This window comes from Ostrea edulis, chromosome 5, assembly GCF_947568905.1.
Source record: "Ostrea edulis chromosome 5, xbOstEdul1.1, whole genome shotgun sequence".
Taxonomy (NCBI): Eukaryota; Metazoa; Mollusca; class Bivalvia; order Ostreida; family Ostreidae; genus Ostrea; species Ostrea edulis.
Window position 1 is genome coordinate 56,099,807 of NC_079168.1, and position 20,603 is coordinate 56,120,409.

At 35.0% G+C, this 20,603-nt stretch overlaps 1 non-coding gene across 1 annotated transcript; it reads right to left on the bottom strand.

Annotated features, from left to right (window-relative positions):
* Nucleotides 1-17,602: 17,602 nt before the first annotated feature.
* On the bottom strand, nucleotides 17,603-17,675 carry Trnaa-agc (transfer RNA alanine (anticodon AGC)). The gene has a single exon. It is a non-coding gene; the product is annotated as a tRNA-Ala (tRNA).
* Between the last annotated feature and the right edge of the window lie 2,928 nt (nucleotides 17,676-20,603).

Below are 20,603 nucleotides of genomic sequence, written 5' to 3' on the forward strand. Positions count from 1 at the left end.
AAACACATATTTCATGAAAGGGGGATCCTTAATTAGAATTCCCAGGGCAGAGCATGCATACCCACAAGCAAATGAAATGAATTCATTTCTTCAACATATTGTTGAGTTAAAAATACACTTTTATTATTTTTTTGGTATGTTTTAAAACTGACATAGGATATGATTACCGGTATACGGTAGATGTCGTAATTTTTCTCTCTGTAGCATGGCTTTCTGCATGCATGCTGCACAATTTACATGGGTTTGGGCAAATGCGATTACTTTTAACTTTTCTTTCGCAGTAAACGACCAACTGAAAATAAGCAATTGAAATAGGCCGACTATTGTCTGGCGTTCTCTGTTGAGTATAAAGATGAACCAAAATTCTTATCGTAGTCGTGGTTTGATGTTTTGAACATATTTTATTGTACATACATGATATACAAAAGGATCAGAAACAAGTTCAAATAACTTACTCCTTAAAAATATAACAATATATTATTGTAGAAAATTAATGTACAAAAAATTTAAATTGAACATCAATTGAATCTTTTGGTTTCATGAATAAACGACTGAACATAAGAAAAAATACACTTGTTTAACTCAGAAGATAAAGTATTATTACCCCAAAGTAGAAGGTGGACATCGATAATAACTAGATCATTTAACCTCAGCAAGCTATCCATTAATTTATATCTAGCATTTGAATATTTACTGCAAATAAAGAAGAAATGATAAGCGTCTTCTTTCATACCACAAGAACATAACGGAGAATCAACAATATTGCGTCTATATAGACCGTAATTCAAAATACATGTGTGTCTAAGTTTGGTATGAATTATATTCAGAAAACGAGTACCATAGGAATCAAAGTACTTAAAGTACTCGTGGGAGTTGAACATTGTGGAAATTCAGTTAGAAAAGATAGTACTGGAAGGGTAGGGGGATAAATGACTGAATATTATTATGATTTTAGATACAAATCAACTGTTGTTGTTTTTCAAAGCGTTACAACAGCAAACATGGATAATGGAAGGTCCATGGGCCACAACGCTCCTCGAGTAACTGAAGTCGTGTTGTTGTTTTCTAGAATTTCACCCCTTTATATTCTCATGAAAAATGTGACCACATATTATGGCCCAAACATTCAAATCAATATGGTTATCAATGCCTTGCAGTTATGAAGAAGTTTTTCCCCTGTATATATACATTCAAGTTTAATCCTACTTATAGCTAATTCTAAGGATTCATTACTTGAAAAGGTAGTCCAATATGCTAAACTGTCACCTGAGTATACTACAGTCCTGTAGAGGATCAATGGAATGGTAAATAATTTTATAATAACTCAAAATAAATGAAATGCAAAAAAAAAAAAAATTGTCGGGCATCGGAAATGCACAAGCCGAGTTGCGCAAGGAATGGGCATAGAGGGAACCGGCAGAAAAGTTTTCAAGAATTATCAAGCAGGGAGCAAAATTTTGCGTACATAAATTTCAGCCGACTTAAATCCTTTGTGACCTTGACCTTTAACCCTTGACCAAAATCAATAGGCTTCTTTGTCTCATCAAGGGCGATAATCCATCTAAGTTTAATTGAGATCCTATAATTTGTTAAAAAATTATAGTGCAGAAAACAAAATTTTCTCCAAATTTCAGTCTATTTATAGCCACTGTGACTTTGACCTTGTGACCCCGGAATCGATAGGCTTCTTGTCTTACTTAATCGATCTAAGTTTGATTGAGATCCTATAATTCGTTCAAGAGCTATGGTGCGGAAAACAAAATTTTCTCCAAATTTCAGTCTATTTATAGCCAGTGACCTTGACCTTTGACCTAGTGACCCCAGAATTGATAGGCTTCCTCATCTTACTGAGGGTGACAATCCATCTAAGTTTGAATGAGATCCTATAATTTGCTCAAGAGCTATGGTGCGGAAATGAAATGTTGATGCGTGCCCGCCCAAAGGCACTTCATCAGATCATAAGCCGAGTTCGACTTATCGCAACTCCGCTAAAAATGAAACACTAGTCAAATAATGTTATTTATTGCCAAGGTATTTGGGATATTATACTGTGGCTCAAACAGGGGGTGAATGAACCTGACAGTATGGAAAGCATATAGTGGAATCAGACTTGTGATGCTGGAAATATATAGTGATTAATAAACTATACATGTACAAGATCCATAACTATTTTTTTTTCAGTTTGTGAGGGAGAATCCTCATGTCTCTTTCATCTGTAGACAAATAAACAATGTGTTTTGACCAGAACAATTTCCAATCCTTTTTGCAGCATAAATTCAACATTGTGGCAACTGGGTTAAACTTTGATAGTGAAGTAATACATGGCAGCACCTTATCCCATGCTCTTAAAATTTCTGTTTGACACACACTCATGACATCCACTCAAACATTACAGAGTGCAGCAAAATCCCATTGTAATAGGGGATTCAAAATGGATAACTGGTACAAAATATGGTACATACTATTCAAAAAGGATAATGAATTTGACATATTGATGTCTTGGAAAAGGAAATTCTGACATCGGGGCTCTAAGCGTTTTCAAACATTGTCATTTGATAAAAGTGTTCTACATTTTTAAAAATAGAGATTAATATGTCTTTACATACATAGGTGAGAAAGTTTCCATTATTGCTAGCCGAGACATACCATGTATGCGCGAAAAATTCATAAACAAATATCACACTACTCACGTAGAAAATGTGGACCTTACCGTCATCAAGCGCAGCGAAACACGCCATTTCGAGATTATAGTCGACGAAAGCTCGGTAACAGTAATGAATAAGGTACACTCATTTTGTATCTATTTTGTGACTTTCTTTATTAAAAGGAACAGTTCTCTAATGTGTAACGTGCAATTACTACGTAATTCAATAACTTGAAGCATGAAGCAGTTTCACTTTGCCACCGGATATAAGAAATTTTATTTCGTATTCCGATCCCAATCGAAAGTTGTTGACTGGGAATGGCGTGTTTTAATGCAATCTACATATAACATCAAGCATTTTTTATATCACATTAAAACAAACAAACAAATATATACACATACACAATGTTGTAGAGTTATTTCTTGTAAATTTTCTGAGGTTTCGCACCATATTCGATATTTCGCGCCACGGTGTCAATAGGGCTTGTGTGCAGTTGTCGTTCGTTTCCCTATCAATGTTTATAGGTGACGCTGCGCTACAGAGGACAATTTTCAACCTTATCTTTTATTTTTCTATGTCTATCAGTATCAATTTGATCGAAATCTTGTATTCAAATTGATTTGAATACAATATCATTGCATTTATTTACATGTCAATTATCAAAATTAGATTAATTCAGAAAAGTTACATGGATTATTTAATGGCGGATGTTTATAAAAGTTTATGTTGATTTACCTAGGAGTAAATCAGCTGACACAGAACCCCCGCTGACGACCACTATACAAATCAATACAAATTACTGCGCAGAAAAGTGCGTGATGACCCAGGGAGATTGAACATAGTTCAACTCCCAAAAATATGCCGGTGGTTTGGGATTGTTGATATTTTTGGAGCTAACACTCTTACGAAATTGCTTAACTGAAGTAGCTTGTCTTGATTCTATATCAAGTGAATTCCATTTTGATAAAGCATCAGGTACAAATGATTTCTTATAAAGTTCAAGTCGGCATTTTGGTATTTTATAATTGTCTCCATAATGGAGATTGTACTTGAATGTATTATTTATTTTTCTTGGGATCGTTTCTTGTAGATACTCAGGAACATCATTATTATGAACTCTGAACATGGTAACTAATTTAGCGGTTGTTCGTCTAAAAGACAGAGGCTCTAAGCCAGTTTCTAAATATAAAGAATCTCTAGATGCTAATATAGGAAGGCCAGTAATTATTCGCGCTGCACATAGTTGGACTTTTTCTAACAAATCACTATCATATGCATTACAACCATCCCAAACCACTGAGGCATATTCTAAAGCTGGTCTAATAAAAGTAGTGTACATTTTTAATAGAGTGTTTCTTCCTAGAGTAAATTTTAGCTTTTTAAGAAGTCCTAAATTTTTGTAAGCCTTACTTGTTATTGTATTTATATAATGCGACCAACCCAAATCACGTGAAATGAACAACCCTAAATGTTTGTCCACTGGCACATATTCCAACTGACAATTTTGAAAAAATAATTTAGGAGGATCAATATCCTTATTCAATGTAAAAAAATACAGCTTTTGTTTTAGAGGGGTTAAATTTTAACAACCATTGTTTATAACACGAAGATCATGATTCAACGTAAATTCAATTTCATGTACGTTCTTAGATGCATATTGAATGGAGTTATCATCAGCAAATAATCTACAAAAAGACAGCATATTTTCAGCAATATCATTAACATAAATTAAAAACAATAGTGGTCCAAGAACAGAGCCTTGGGGTACCCCTGCATTTACACTTGCATTTGAAGACAAATGGTCTTTATACATAATTTTTTGGCTGCGACAAGAAAGATAATCAGAAAACCATTCAAGAATATTACCTTTGATCCCATAGGTTTGTAATTTAAATAGAAGACCTTTGTGCCAAACTCTATCAAAAGCTTTAGATAGATCACAGAAGACCATGCAACAAGAATTACTATCATCTATGCTTTTTGCAATGCTGTGATAAGTTTCTAATAGTTGAAAAACTGTAGAATGACCTGGTAAAAAACCAGCTTGGTATTTGTAGAATAAGTTGTTTTTATGAAAAAAATTATATACATGTTTAAAAATTATTCTTTCCATAACTTTGCTAACACAGCTTAAAAGGGACACGGGTCTATAATTACTAGGCAAAGAGGGATCATCTTATTTGAAAAGAGGTAGAACATGTGACTCTTTCCAGAAGGTAGGAAAAGATTTTTCGCGCAGATATTTATTGAAAAGCATACATAGTGGTTTAGAAATGACATGTGTTGTTGACTTTAGCATCCTATGACTTATACAATCGGGCCCAATAGCCTTGTTGACAGGAAGATTGGATATTATATCTATGACCTCTTGTTCTTCAATAAAAATATCAGTAAGACTGTCATTGCCTAAGTAATTTGAATTGGGCAAAATGTGATTTGTGTCGTCAATATTTGATATTGAGGAAAAATATTTATTTAATACTTCTGCCTTTTCTCTATCTGAAAAAGCTACCATATTGATACCGTCATCGGAAATATATTGGATGGGCGGAATTTCATTGCCGGCTTTAACCTGGAACACGCTTTTAATAAGTTTCCAGTATAATTTGTTGTTATTTTTTTAGTAGTCATTCAAATGTGTTTCAATGTTATCATAGTAATTTAAAATAGCGTGCTTTTTCATGTTATTAACTTTATTTCGAACTTTCCTGTAATCTTCCCAATGTTCTTCCTTTTTTGACTTTAAAGCTTTGTTACCTAATCGGTCTCTAGTCCGTATTGTTTTTCTTAATAAAGAATCGAACCACGGTTTATCATTCGGTCGAATCGTAGTCGTAATCTACGTGAAATAAAATATCCGGAAAGTTATGGTTTAAAATAAAATATTACAACTCTAATTTGAATAGGCTTTTGCCTATTTTAGACGACCAGACAAAATCAATTAATTACTATATCACACGCAATTTCATAATTTCCACAACGTTGAAGAACTGACGTCGGGATATCGTCGTTTTCCCACATCAGACTGACCACAACCAATTATCAACGTCATAACGACGTCAATAGCCGACATTGATTAGACGTAGCAATTTGACGTCCATCCGACGTTGGAATTTAGTCATCTGACGTCGCGACCTAAGTTCAACCGAAATCCGACGTCGATTTGACGTCACGTGTTTGCTGGCTAGTTTGTCAATATAGTCCAGATACTATAAACTTTTTCTTTTTTCATCCTGGCAAACGAAATTTTCCTTTACAAATTATCGTAGGTACGAATGTTTGACGTTTCGATCCAAGAATATATTGGGTCGAAACGTCTCACCTAATTATTTTATTTTTTTGTTTATTGATAACTGTGAATACAAAGAGCAGCGTGCGGGATAACTGCGACCAAACGTGACAAAATTGGCGCTAATTGGTGGAATCGAAAGCGAAGCTTTTAAAACATAATTAAGAGGCAGTGTTTGGCGTGGAGACAATAATGATGATATTAATGTATACACATCAAAATACATATCAAAGTCGCCCCAAACAACCTTCGTTACACCCTTACAAGTTAGAGTTGTTGACGATTTAAGATGTCTGGTAAGTTGAATTCATATTATTGTACTAAACACTGATTTTCACATAAGCGTGAGATTTCCTCATAAAAAATAGGCTAAAACCGTCAGACGAAAAGAAACACAATTGATCATCGAAATGTGGTCGAAATGTCTTTAGGGTCGAAACGTCCTAGTTATATTAAAAAAATAAGTGGGACGCTTCGACCCAAAAAACGTCCTAGGTCGAAATGTCTTTGAGGTCGAAACGTCACGTTACCGTAGAGACTAGGTAGTCATTTTACCAGTTGAAGCCGATGGGTTCCGAATAGCAAAGCGGGTCCTGCACAAACCGACCCTGTTAAAAATATCCGGTCAGAATATCGTCTATTGATCCAATTGATGATTATCAAATTGAATGTCACCCAGTTAAACGTGTTTCTACAGTAAAATTTGTAGGAAAAATGAAAATTTATCAAGTAAGGAAAAGACAGTGAACAAATATTTTATTCATTTCATAAAACAGAAACACTCCATTGCATCATTTTTCATCTTTTATTTCTAAAGCTAAAGTTGAGAGAAAAAAACAAAACAAAAACATAACATCCTTTGATAACAGAGTTCTGCTTTATCAGTGTCATGAATGCATTTTTGAAATAACAAAAAATATGTCTCTATTTTAAAGTCTTTTTCAAATGCAAAGAATCGCATAAATGATTGTGTCATTTCATGGTAACAATTGTTCACAAAAGTTTTGCAGTGCTGAAATTTCAATAAGAAAATAATATGAAAATTTAATGTCAATATACAAGTATTTGTCAATGAATTACTTTTTATTAAAACAAACATGTAAAAATTATGTTTCTTGAAATTCATCTGTGCAGAAATGACAGACAAAATTTTAAAAATTTGATTCTAAATCTTGCTCGACTGAGTATCCTAATGGAATACAGTCATGGTGCAACCATCTACGACAGTGATCACATTCCGCCCAGGTTGTTCCCAGCTGAAGTAAATTCTCTTTTTCGAAGCTACCAAAGCATACTGGGCAGGTTGTTTCACAAGATGCTTGAACTGTTTTTACATTCCTGGTGGTCTTTGCAATTCTTGCTGAGGTTCTTGATTTTGATTGTCTCTGATGAGTTATCTTACATGTAACGGAAGAAATTGCTTTTAAAAATTCTCTTTTTCTTTAAATAGCGTATCTTTACTGTCTTTTCTTTTTCAGCTTTTTTTTCTTGCTACATTTAGTTGTTGCAGAGCCATTTGCCTTATAGCATCTGCTGATGTCAAACTGTATGGCAAGGAACTTAAAAGTTTCTTAGGTTTTGGTTTTCCACTAGTGTTTGTTACTTTTGGTAATCTGGTTACTTCTACTAGTGCATGTGACAATGCACTTGATCCAGGTTTGTCTGGAGCAGATGTCACAGTATTAGATGAAGGAAAGTCACTGCTTAAATCTTTGTGTTCTTCATCTGTATGTAAACCTGCACATGCTAACAAATCCAATCCTGAGGTTGTTTGATTTGTCAAACGTAGAGTGCAAGACTGGGCTTTTTCTTTCAGTTTCTTGTACACTGTAAAGCCAGGGGATAGCCCTTCAACATCCCATCCTTGTTCGAGTCGCCGTTCATACCTTAGTCTGGATGGTGTACTTATAGTATTACGATATACATGTAGATGAAAAGCCTCAGTACCTGCTGCTGACTCCTCCTTTTCATTTGCTTGGATTACAGGTTCCTCTCTTTCTAAAACATCTTCTCTGTCAGTGAAAGTATGGGATGGCGTCAATCTGTCATTTGAAATAGCAGATCTTTTCACAGGATAAATTCCAGAACTTTTGAAAGCTCCAATTACAATGCTTGGTTTATAAAATACAACATATGTTTCATGCAACTTTGAGGCAAAGTTCCTTTTGTCAATAGGCTTCCCAGGATTTGCTCTGGTGTTTTTGCACACTGTACTGTACCATTCTCTTTAGTGGACCAAAAACTCCCTTGTCGAATGGTTGCATAAGATGGGTTGCATTAGGTACAAGTCTGTAAATTTCAATACCTCTACTACTTGCTTTTGTAATTATGTCCATGTTAATATGTGAACTTACACTATCAATCAGTAGAAGAACTGGTCTGTCATTTTTGTCCACATTGGCATGGAAATGATCTATGAATTGGGATAAAGCAGTGCAGTCCATCCATCCTTTTGGCGTGTAATAAAGGGCCGAACCTCTTGTAGCTCCTAATAAAGGATCAAATGCAGTAGGTTTGGGATCAGGATATACAAAAAATTGTGGTAAAATAACTTCTTCTGCACTGGCACAATACATCACAGTCATCCGTTGCTTTGTTGACCCTTCTGATAAGTGTGGAATGTCCTCATTATATCTCTATCTTCTTGGTCCTACAATCACACCAGCTTTATTTCCCATTGTGAAACCAGTTTTATCTGCATTATATATTCTGTGTGGCTTATCCAACATGTTCCTCTCTGACAGAAATGCATTGTACTTTTCAAACCAATCGTCTACACTTTCTTTGGTGACTTTAGAGCGAGATGCTTAAGAAGTGTTTCTTTCCTTTTCTCTAATTTATCCATGTGCCTGGCCATGAATTCATAGTACCAAGAATAGCTTGGCCTGCTATCCTGAAAAAGGATTTTTTCGTTTGTCTTTTTTCAAGAAATCCTGAATCAGGTCTAGTAGACCATGGGCCAGTAACACATTACCTCCCCTCTCCTCTAGGGATTTTGTCGTAAGAGGCGACTAAATGGGGCGGTCCTTCGGATGAGACCGCAAAAACCGAGATCCCGTGTCACAGCAGGTGTGGCACGATAAAGATCCCTCCCTGCTCAATGGCCATAACCGCCGAGTATAGGCCTAAATTTTGCAGCCGGCAGTGGTGACGTCTCCATATGAGTGAAATATTTTCGAAAGGGAAGTTAAACAACATTCAATCAATCGGATATCTACATTGTGCTTACCCCCCCCCCCGCCCCCCACCCCCGCTTTTCCAACTTTTAAAACTTTGTATCAGTCAAGCCGAAAGCCTACATCAAAGGGGAGGCGAATTTTATTTATATGTGGTAATTTTCACAGGGGCCTAAGATACCATTTTTAATTATTTTAAGTGAAAGAGTTCAGTTATACAATCCGTTTCGTTTCGTTTCGCACTTTACAGGTACCCGTGAAAAATTACTAGAAAAATCTTTTGTAAGAATTTTGATAGCATTAAAGGGGCATGGACACGATTTGAGCTGAGATTTTTAAAATTCTATTTTTCCATTTTTATTGTTTACAATGCTTAACAAAAGTTTTTGTAATGGTCAACAAAATTTGAATATCGATTGTTGAGTTACAAGTGAGATACAGCATTCACAATTCTTTGTATGTAAACAAGGCTCGTAACATGTTTTTGTTTGTAAACAAATAGATTACTTAAATAGAAAATAGCGTGTTTAAAACAAATTGAGATGTACCAAATACAACGGGGACCATCGTGACCATGGTGAAAAGATTCAGTAACGCTGGGGTTCCAGATTGTTGAAGCGATCAGTCTATTTGACACCGCTTTTCTCCTTGAAAATTTATACCAATAACAGGTCATTTTGAGCAATGATGTTACATGTAGTTAATTCAAGGACAGAACTTTAACCCCAACCCCCCGCTACAGAATTTAACATATATATCCATATTTCCGAATCGAACCTCTCTGAGCTGAGTGTCTTGAAATATTGTTCAAGGTTCTTTCAACACTTTAATTCCATGCCTTTTGTAAAATCGTTGTTAATCAACCGAGTATTTATTGTAATAGAGCTATATCTCTTGGTCAATTAATTATCGTGGAATAGAGAGATTGGGTGTGTGTTTGAAGTAACAGGTGCAAGGCGCTGGTCGCCTAGCCTTTTCCCAGGGGTGTCGTGTGAGTTAGTTAGAGAGGAGAGCGAATGTCAGGGGTTTCTGAGTTAATTGGTTTGAATGCTTTCTGTCTCTGTTGAATGATCGAAGTTTGAGAGATGAAAGTAAGAGTTGATAAATTTATGTATTTTGCTTGAGAAAAGATCTTGTGTGAGTGGACTAAATTAGGAGGTACCTCGTGAGAAAGAAGAGATCGAGTTTAACAGTGAAGGTGAAAGCATGTGATTTTTGGATTGTAAATTTCATATACTTGTGAACGCGTCCTTGTATATATGTAGATTTGTAAATAAATTTGTAAATAGTACTACAGGCTTATTGACGTTATGAAACCAGTGCCGTCACAGGGAGGACCTTGGTGACATTTTATGGTGGTAGCGGTGGGATGATCTGATATGATATAATGAAGACCTGCTTATTGTGTCAATAACGTCAAACATGCCGCGGAAACCAAATCGACATGCACAGGAAAATTCGGACATTGAATTTACTAATTTCACACCGGGAATTCCTAAAGAAACTGTGCTTGTGAAACCAACATCTTTCTATGGTAACCTTGATGAGGACATTGATAGCTGGCTCAAAAACTTTGAGAGAATTTCTAGAGCTAATGGATGGGGAGATAATAGAAAGTTGCAAACACTACCTGCCTTTCTGAGGGACCGTGCTGCGGAATATTTCGATGCACTTCCTGAAGAAGTGAAGGAAGACTATACATCCATATGTGATGCCCTCAAAGAGAGATTTCTTCCAAAAGAACTGCAGTCTATGTATTATACCAATCTATTCGGCTGCAGACAGAAAGAACATCAAAGCATTGACGATTATGCGTCGGAAATCACGAAGCTATCAGCAAGAGCCTACATCGAAATGCCGAAAAGACAAAGAGAAACTCTAACAAAAGAACACTTTGTTCAGGGACTTAGATCTGGCATTAAGAGATTTGTACTGATGTCAAATCTTAAAACATTCGAGGAAACCTTTCAGACATGCAAAGAGAGAAGAATGCCATGAAACTCTCTCCGGACCAAATACTTTGAGGAGCATGACAGCTGCTTGTGAAGTGAACAGAACCTCAAACCTTGAAAAGTCGGTGGCAGATCTTACCGAGCAAGTGAGTGTTATGGTTACCAGCCTGAAACGCCTAACATCAACAAAAAGTGGCAATTATTCCTCACAAACGAGCAGAGGAGGAGTACGCCGTCGAGGGAACGGACGAGGTAGAGGTGCCAACCGGAAACCTGATAGGAATCTTCGAACAACGGATGGTCGACCAATATGTAACTACTGTATGAAAGTTGGCCACATTGAATATGCTTGTGCAGAAAAGAAAAATGCGGGAAACTAAAGTCTGCTTCTTTGGAAGGAGGCAAAGGAACAGGAGCGACGAGAGGAAAACCTCCCTTAGCCAGTAACGAGGACGATATTACGGAACAACGCAAACCTGGAAATTCTTGTGTCGCCAAGGATGTGCCAGCGAGTGTGTGGAAAAATGAGTCTTGTGCCGCCAAGTCTCTAAGTGTTCCGTTATGTCAATTAAAATCTCAATTTTGTGTCGCCAAAATTAGAGGATTTGTAAATGTAAAATGTGTCGCAATGTTAGTGGACACCGGGTCAAGTGTGACCATAGTTAATGATACCGTTGCTAGGGGATGTGAGCTGTCGCCAGCCGGAGCTGTTACTATGTCGTCAGCAACAGGTGACTGCGTTCAAATTCTTGGAAAATGTAACTTGGATTTTGAAATTGGTCATGAAACTAAGCTAAATTTGATGTTTATGTCGCAAAAAGTTTCCCATATGAATGCATTTTAGGTCTTGATATTTTGAAAAACTTTACTTGTTTTATTGATGTTGCAAATGAATATGTGCATTTGAACAATGAATTTATATCATTTGTAACGGAAGCAAGTAAGAACAGTGAGGTTGTAGACGAAGCGAGTCAGTACGAAGGGTTGAATGGCATTGATGTATGTGAGTATGGTGGATCTGAATGTTATCTGAGGTCACTTACAAACAATGATACAAAAACGCAGACCTCCCATGTTAACAAGATAAAGCCCTATGTGGACCCTAGTGACCGCCCAGACCATGGTTCCGATCTAGACTTAGATGAAGAACGTGTACATGACCCGATTCAGGATAATGCCCTATTGTCAAAGTTTTGGATGTCATGCGATCTCGTAACAAATCACATCGTCTAGAGAAACACTATTTTGTACAATATGAAAATGGCAATACACAATGGGTGAACGAGAGAGATATCAAAGACTTTAGCATTGTGCAAGACTTTCTTCAATCTAAATAGATTGTGACCGTGTAACGTTGTAATTATTTGCATGTGAACTTTATGAGTACATTGTACATAAAAAAAATCGAATAAACTGAAGAAAAAAAATCAAGATAGCAAAATGAAAAAAAAAAGAAAGAAGAAAATGAAATGACCTGATCATAATACACTTGTATGTATATATAGACACACGATATTTTAAAAAAAAAATTGTGTATCAATTTGATTTCATTGTGATTTGAAATAACTATATGATGCTGATTGGTAATGTGCTTACGTTGCACTAAATTGACTCTTTCAAATCTCCACGACATTGTATGTATACCTACATGTAGTATATGTGAGCTACAATCTTGTTGGTGTGTCGGGACGTCACACTTAGAAGGGGAGGTATGTAATAGAGCTATATTTCTTGGTCAATTAATTATCGTGGAATAGAGAGATTGGGTGTGTGTTTGAAGTAACAGGTGCAAGGTGCTGGTCGCCTAGCCTTTTCCCAGGGGTGTCGTGTGAGTTAGTTAGAGAGGAGAGCGAATGTCAGGGGTTTCTGAGTTAATTGGTTTGAATGTTTTCTGTCTCTGTTGAATGATCGAAGTTTGAGAGATGAAAGTAAGAGTTGATAAATTTATGTACATGTATTTTGCTTGAGAAAAGATCTTGTGTGAGTGGACTAAATTAGGAGGTACCTCGTGAGAAAGAAGAGATCGAGTTTAACAGTGAAGGTGAAAGCATGTGATTTTTGGATTGTGAATCTCATATACTTGTGAACGCGTCCTTGTATATATGTAGATTTGTAAATAAAGTTGTAAATAGTACTACAGGCTTATTGACGTTATGAAACCAGTGCCGTCACAGGGAGGACCTTTGTGACATTACTTTCGTTAGTCTTTCCCTTTGTTTTCGCCGTATTGAAAAATTAGTTGTGTCATTGAGAACTTTTCCCTCAAATATAGCACACAGACTCAAGGAGGGGGATACCCTATTTGTTTTTACAACGATCATTTTCAGTTATTTTCTTATCTACTTTACACTGTTTGACTGCCCCCTCCCCCATTTTTGATAGTAATTGTGTCTGTTTTATCAATGTTATAGATGTATTCTAAAAACGAAATGCAGAACGAAATTGTGATTTTGGGGGATGTACATCTATGCATGTATTCATCTCACAATTTTACAGCGTAAGCGTTTGTGTTCACTTCAGTGATGTAGTGTTTACACATATATACATGTACAAACCCATCATGTATAGTATTAGAGGCAAGCACTGAATTATGGATAGTAAACTTCACTTAGTGCGCATGCATGCATGCATATAAGAATTAATTATTACCCAAATCCTTGTAGCATGCTTATGTTCAATATTTTATTTTTCTAAATTAACAGAAATTGTATATAGAAATAATATTTCAGTGTAACGGCGGTTGACGTGCTAGTTAATCGCGCATACATATGTACCAAATTACATAATTCTAACTATTCCTTTTTATTGTAATCATTTCAGATTAATTTACAATTATTGCATGACAAATTACTGAAAATCACAAGATGAATGGAAACATTTTGAAGATTTCATTATGGACTTCTCTTTTAAAATATTATGATAATATATTCCTGTTGGTTTAAAACAGAAAAGTTATGAAGATCACGGAGGAAATATAGACTAATCCTGATTAAGTCGCAAGTTTAGTTTGGCCATTTTAATTTACCTAAGTATAATGTCTCAGGAAAAATATCTAATTCGTTTAATGCTGCGTTCGCTTCAACTGTCATACCCCTGTCATATCAATTATATATATATATATTTTTCATCAAAACTTCTTATAATGTAAATTAGATTATATCGATGTTATGACGCTGCGTTTTTAACGTCATTTTGACGTTACCAAAATTGACACCAATTCAGCGTGCGCGACGTCTATGTTATTATAGGATTAAACATTCTTTTTGAAGAATTTATCGATGTGTAATCTCCGGACATTTTACTCACAAACTGAATAAAAGTGCGAAGCACTTTTATTTTAAGTTTGTGAGTAAAATGTCCGGAGTTTACACATCGATAAATTCTTCAAAAAGAATGTTTGATTCTTATAATTCCAATTCATTCACTTTATTAACAATTGCAAAAATTTGAATAGTTTCCCCGCACTATGTTATTTGTTTTCAGGCGTGTATGAATACATCGCGTTTTTGGATTTATTGATGTATAAACTCTTGTTCAGTTTTATTTTTGTCCAATCAAAACAATTGTAATAAATAACATTGGAATTATTAAAAATTATTTTTATAGATACTTTAATGAATATTGTGTAGATACAGAATTCTTTGTTCAAAACGCTATATATGCATGTAGTATACTACATGTTTACAATTTACATGCATAACTGATCTACACATAAGGAGTTTTGTCGTGTTTATTTATAGGCCTATAATTCCAATGTTATTTGTTTCTTCATGAGCCCAATTTTAAAACTTCAGAACGTCTTTTTCACTATTCCGCTGACTACTGTTGTGACGTAATTTTTAATTACTAATACGTATTATAAATCTACTATGACGTCATATGGTATAAAAAAAAAAAATTAACAATGAGCGTCATATTTGTTTTAAAAAATGTAAAGAAGAAAATCATATTATCAGTATTTTAAAAGATTTTTGTCGTATTCAAAAACAATTCCTTCCACATGTATTACTCAGTAGATCTATACCTATGCAGAGCACAGATTTACGTCTGACATTATCTAATGACATGCTGTTTGTAGATTTCTACATGTTTTTAGTGATTATTATCATTTTGCTTAGTTTTTCGTACAAAACTGACATTAATATATTATATAGCTGGCCATGGGTATGATGCATGTGACCCAAATTTGCCATTACGCATGCGTGTACATTTAATGCGAATTAGCTTCGCTTGGCGTTCACATGGAGCTAATGCGAAGTAAATTTAATTCGCATTAAATCGCGACGTCAATTTTAATTCAAAGTAAACTAATGCGCATTAAAATCTCCGTGTGAATCTAATTTATTTCGCGCACCCTTTAATGGAGATGCATACGAGTTTAATGCGCATTAGTTTACTTCGCATTAAATATTACCGCCGTATGAACGCTATTTAATTCGAATTAATTTAATGCGCATTATTTTACTTCGCATCAAATTTGATGCGAAGTAAAATTTAATGCGCATCCGTGTGAACGAGGCATTATTTGACCCCCCCCCCCTTGTTTGCCACAAATATACTTATATATATAAATATATATATTAGTGCGAGGTAACGAATCAGTAACCCTTGACTTGTGAAGATGGGACATAAGAGTAAAATGCAATAGATATCAACAACTTCATGTTGGGCCATCGTTTTATCCCCAATGTGAACTATCGACCAACTGTTAACTCTTGACCAACGTTGGCAAAAGGTAGTCATTCTATCAGACCCGACCTCCCGGCCCTCGCATGAGAAACCCTCATGGGTCTAGATCTGAACCAATGATTATCAAAAGTAGCAATAGTGAAATAATTGGAATCTATTATGAAGACTAATACTAATCTTTGTGATATGCTAGTGTTTAAAGGAAGTGAACATGAAAAAAATATTTGTTGCATAATAAACTTAAAAGACTTCCTGAAACTGAATAGTGTGGCCTAAATCTAATTTGCTTGTTTCTATTAAGAGATTTGATCAATTGAACACTCTAAGTTAAAGGTTTATGGAGGTCATCCATTACTTCCCAGTATGCATCTGTGCTCTGACGTAGATGAGACACATTGCTGTTGACTGGGCCACTGTTATACAGCAGAAAAAGTTTATGGATTCATATTACAATTGATGGATAAGGTTTTGGAGCAAAAAGAATTGAAATCAAATCTAATTACAATGCATTAAGAAAAAGAAGAAAACACTCCCACAAAATATTTCCAGCTCCTCCAACTTCTGAACTTACTCAGTACACTGTATGTTTCAAGTTTCCATATCAATTAATTTCATTAGATTTGAAATATTAAGGTGACCGTGTCATAAAAGTATTGCAATATAGGCATGTAACTTATATACTTTATAACAATTTATGTACATGGACCACAGATAAATTTTGGAGATTCAATTTACAATTATATTCTTTATTGACATTAAAAAATACTTATTTACTAATATTTAAAATCTGTATCAGAGTCTGATGTTTTTTAAAGAAATCCTACATAATTGCAGTGCTCTTTAGGAAATGCTCCCTACATTTATGTCACAACAATTAAATGAGGGTAAAACTACTCTGATTTCCCCCCCAAGAGGCTGACTGCGTTTGACCTAGTTGATAAACTGTCTGTAGGCCATAAATCTTGATAGCATGTTTGCAACAGAATTGTTACTGTATTCTATCACATGTGTTGGAAATGTTTACACACAAATGCCATGTTGTGTTAAGATTTTAATTAAGACATGTGAATACAGAAGGTATTTTTCATTTTCGTGTTTTTCTTACTTGTTTAATAATTGGTTATCCAGGTCCTCTGAGACCCCTCTCTGGATACGTATTAAATCCATGGATAAATGTAAGCTGTATCAATTATAACAGGACTTCGACACACAGTGTTAAAATATGGGTGTAGAGAACTGCACTCTAGGTGTATATTTATGCAATCTAGCTGACACAGAATATTCAAACTCATGACAACAAAGACACCCCTTGAATGTACATAGTTACATTGTACAATTTCCACAAGCACATCAATCAAGGAAAATTCCTCTCTCATTAAAATCAACTGCTGGTGAAGAAGCATTATTCTGAGAAACAATTTCTTCCTTTGTAACATCAGGTTCAACCTGATATCCCATATCTAATTCACTCTCTGCTGATGACATTTTAACGTTGATGCTTACAATGTGCCAAAAATACACACAATGTGTCCTACTGATGTCAGCATCAGTGCTGCCCTCTAGTGGATGCTAAGAGATAACCCAGCAGGGAGGTAACATTTTTTTCAATATGGCAGCTCCCAAGGATTGAAAAGATTAGTAAATCTTTATAAAATATAGAAAGCTACATCTTAGTGATTTTCAGAATTCATTATATACATCAAAATGACAAATTTAAACCCTTTGTCAGTTTCATGTTCACTTCCTTTAATTACAAGAATGAACACAAAACACACATTTAAAATAACAGTTTGATGATGCATTGTGAAAAATTATATTTTTAGCAATGGAAGATAAGGTAGAAAAAAAATCTGGAGAATCCGGGTATCGATCCCGGTACCTCTCACATGCTAAGCGAGCGCTCTACCACTTGAGCTAATTCCCCTTGTTATCAACAATCGTTTAAAGACCATGGAGGCGCGTTCACACCCGTGGATAACGCACATGTTACGTGAAGTATGACTGATACTGTTATGCGAGCGATCCTCCCAAAAAGCATGGAAAGTCATTTTTATGGTTAGAAATTATATTCTTGTTATTAGAATAAATGCATGAATCGTTCAATGTAGGCCTAAAATATGAATATAGTTAGATCTATATGTATATTTCATAATATGAATTAAAAAAGAAACAAGTTTTGCCGACTAACTATAGCCTAGATGTCTTTGAATATAATGTTCAAACAATTGCCATGCAAAGCGATGGATGGCAGATAATAACTTACAATGTTTACATGTGGGTAGTTGATATGTTCATCTATAGCACAGGGACTAAGCCCGTTTTGAGCCCAAACCGCAGTCTGTAATACCATAAGGAAATAAGTAGCGTATATTTCATGTGAAATTTTAATTGATGAGTCCGAAATCTTCCACACGAGTCTGAATTTCGCTGCTGTCATAGCGAATCCACCCGATGACCTGGACCGGTAAATGTCCTAGTTAAAATAAACACGTGAAATCGAGAGAATGATGACGTATATCTCTGATATTTGAAGAACCCGTGGCTTGAAATTTCGTATGCAAGTAGTTCAAACATCAATCTATTCAAGGAGACCGGCAAATTATGCATATCACACCTAGTTTCTGATTTTTTAGGCATTTGAAGCGAGTGGGTAATTTTTTTTTTTATCAGAGTTAGACCCCTTTCTATATTGTTCGGGCTCAAAACGGGCTTAGCCCCTGTGATCTATAGTATGTATATATCCCCCAAAACTTCAAGTTTCAATAAAAAACAAAACACTGATATACTTGAGCAGATAGAACAAGACATAATAAACAAATATGGAAACTTAGGTGATATAATATTAACAGGTGATCTTAATGCAAGAACAGGTATGGAGTTAGACTATATAAAAGGGGACTCTGCCTCACACATTCCAGTTAATTACGATGCCTATGATGTGGATGTAGCAGTTGGGGAAAGACACGTAGAGATAAGACTTTAGATAGTAGAGGAAAAGAATTATTAGAATTATGTATTGCAAACAAGCTTAGAATAGCCAACGGTAGAACATTTGGTAATATATAGGAAATTTACATGTCATAATTATGCTGGTTCCAGTGTGGTAGACTACTTTATTGTATCTGAACAGTTGTTAGAAGATGTCTTGTATGTACATGTATCTGATTTTTTACCTTTATCTGACTGCCATTGTAAAATCTCAATGAAACTTTTATCATCATTTGAAAGGGAGTATACATGTGACAACATGCAGGAGATGCCCAAACGATACAATTGGGATAGTTTATCTGTAGGAAACTTTCAGAATTTTTTCATGCATCCAACCGTCCAGAATGATATAAAGCTTTATTTAAACACACCGATATAGTATAATGAACAAAGTATAAACAAGGCCACCAACGACGTTCATAAAATCCTAAACAAAGTAGCTAAACTATCTTTACAAAGAAAAACACAACCAATAAAAAATGGTTTGATTCCGACCTTACAAAAAAGAGAAAATACTTATTTGAGAAAGCAACATTACTTTCAAGATTTCCCAATAACCCTTACTTACGAGGTTCCTTTTTCAAATTAAATAAGGAATATGCCAAGCTGCGGAAACGTAAAAAGCGAGAATTCAGGCAGGGTATTCTAGATAAACTAGATCAAATGAATGAAACTAATCCTAAAGAATATTGGAAATTAGTCAAATCGCTTCGTGAAAATGAAGGGAAAAAAGACAATTTAGAGAAGAGTATTGATGGGGATACATGGTTTGACTATTTTACTTCTCTTTCTAAATTACCAGATCATTACAAGGACAGAGTTAAGACTATAGAAGCCGGAATTAATAAACTAAAAAACAGCCAGACCTGTAAGTCTTTTAGCAAATTGGATTTCAAGATATCTTTGTCTGAAATTCAAAAGGCCACATCTACTTTAAAGTAGGGTAAAAGTCCTGGTTTGGACAACATCTCAAATGAAATGATAAAAGCAGCTCAAATATATATAAATCCTTGTATCTCAAAATTATTCAATATGGTCTTAACATCAGGAATCTATCCAGAAAAATGGTTAGAAGGTTATACAACACCCATCTTTAAATCGGATAATCCAAAGCTCTCCCAAAACTATAAAGGAATAACTATAATAACTAACAGCATAGAGAAACTTTTTAATATCATTTTAAACGGCAGGCTTGATACATTCTTAACTGAAAACAAAATAATACACGAGAGTCAAATAGGATTTTCAAAAAAATCCAGGACATCAGACCATTTATTTGTAGTTAGATGTTTAATTGACAACTACATTAACACTGGCAATAAACGACTCTATGCATGTTTTGTAGACTTTCACAAGGCATTGATACCGTCATTCATGAAGGAATTAAACTAAAACTCCTACAATTAAATATCAATGGTTTATTCTACAACATATTATGTAGTATGTATAGGCACAACAATATTTTCATAAAAGTAGGGAACAAGTTAACCCTTCCATATACACCAGAGATAGGAGTCCGACAAGGTGATGTCTTAAGCCCAAATATTTTCAAAATATTTTTGAACGATTTTTCTAAATTACTGGATGAAGAAACCATTGGCTCTGTCAATCTTTCTGGAAAGAAAATAACCTCTCTTCTATATGCGGACGATCTTGTACTGCTTTCAGAAAACCAGAATGGATTACAAAACAAACTAAACTTACTTGAAAAATATTGCAACGATTGGTGCTTAGAAATTAATACCAATAAGACAAAAGTAGTCATTTTTAATAAAAGCGGACACCTAATTAAAGAAAATTTTGTGTTCGGTAACATATGTATTGAATGTACTAACAAATATAAATATCTAGGAGTAATATTATC